We start from the raw sequence: 1,846 nt of genomic DNA, 5'->3' as shown, positions 1-1,846 counted from the left end.
CTTGGAACTTATTGTAATGTGATTAGCTGTAGTAACAACAGGGTCTCCAATACAGCAAGGTAACAGTGAGTTGAACTAGCTATAGGAACAGCATTACCAAAGACCAGCAAACTATCTATCAGAGGACAAGTATAAAAGTAGAATAATGATGAGTGAGAATTGCTGAAGGACTAATAACTAAGATAATTAGTACTCAGTGAATCTAATTTAAGTTACAAGCAGACAATAGCAGAGTTGTATTACTAGGGCCCAAGTTTAGAGTCCAGCAAAACAATTTGCAATGGGTTGTTTTATATGTAAGTATGTCAAGAACAAATTACAATTAAGTGCTAGTGAATCAGAGATAGAAGACAAGCAGTGGGTAGGCCTAGCATTAGTTATAAGAATGTGAGTATTAAAATCCATCAAAATATCTGACAGTGACATTTTTCTAGCTGACATTTGGTAATATTGGTGGTTACTTATGTTGAGTTTCATAACTAATATTTGATCCCACTGAGGATCTAGTTAGATCCATCCATTGTAATTTTTCATTCTGGATCTTGATCTTTTCTGAAGACTTAGCTAGATGTTGCTTTTCAATCTTACAATCAGGTTCTTAATGTCCTGATTAAAGAAATAACTTGGCTTTCAAGCAAAAAACATGTTGATGTCCTCTTTAACACCTTCCACATTTGTATACGCTTTCCCATTAAGATGGTGTTGCAGTGAAAAAAAAAGATGGTTATCTGATGGTGCCATATCTAGAAAATATGGTGGGTGGGGAGAACTTTCCAACCCAACTCCATAATCTTGTGTTGCATCAAACGTGTCACATGTGGATGTGCATTGTCGCAGAGAAGAAGAATACCTTTCCAATTGAAGGGCATTTCTGATGAAGAGCTTGATTTAAATGTTCCAGTTGCTGACTATAGATCTCTACATTGACAGTTCCCTGTGGATTGAAGAGTTCAAAATGAATTACTCCTTTGTTGTCCCACCAAATGCAAAGTATCACTTTCTGTGGATGGAGTCCAGGTTTTGGGGTTGGAAGTGGTTTTTGTCTAGGATTGAGCTATTGGTTTTGGCTTTTAATATTCGCATAGAGAATCTATTTTTCATCACCAGTGACAATTCTGTCTAAAAATGGTTCACGCACATTACGCGCCAGAAGAGATGAAACAACATTCACAGGTTGGAAACGATGATCATTGGATAGTTCGTGAGGTGCCCAAGCACCTTCTTTATGGAGTTTTCCCATATTCCTTAGATGTTTACACATTGTGTTATGAGAGACATGCAATTTCAGGGCCATTTAAAGAGTGTGTTGCCTTGGGTTTGACTCAACAGCATCAATATCAGTTGTAACATGTCGGCCCCTGCCATCACAGTCTTTAAAGTTAAATCACCAGAATGAAATTTGCTGAACCATCGTTGACACTTATGAAAATTTAAAACATTTCCATAAACTTCTTCCATATTCTTTGTGGCTAGAGAGGCATTATTTCCTTTCTTGTATTCAAACAGCATTACACGCTGAATGTGTGTCTCGTTGTGTGCCATCACTATAAGGGGTTAGAGTATACTAAACTTTACACATTATATAGGTTACACTAACATGACGTTTAGGCTGTTCATTTAACTATTATACTTGATGTACGTTTTTTGGGGGGTGGTTATTGAAAGTGTTCCAAAAAGACAGTTTATTTTCGTGACGACTTAATAAAATGTCCCATGTGTTTAGTTTTTAGCTCCATGCAATTAAAAAGCTTTAATTTACTAAAAGATTTAATTACACAATTACTAATAGGTAAGTTATACATGTACATACAACGTCCCATGTGTTTAGTATAGGTACTTTGAAGAG

Source organism: Limulus polyphemus, unplaced genomic scaffold, assembly GCF_000517525.1.
Source record: "Limulus polyphemus unplaced genomic scaffold, Limulus_polyphemus-2.1.2 Scaffold7192, whole genome shotgun sequence".
NCBI lineage: Eukaryota > Metazoa > Arthropoda > Merostomata > Xiphosura > Limulidae > Limulus > Limulus polyphemus.
The sequence above is the reverse complement of the archived record's forward strand: the minus strand, read 5'-3'. Positions refer to the sequence as shown.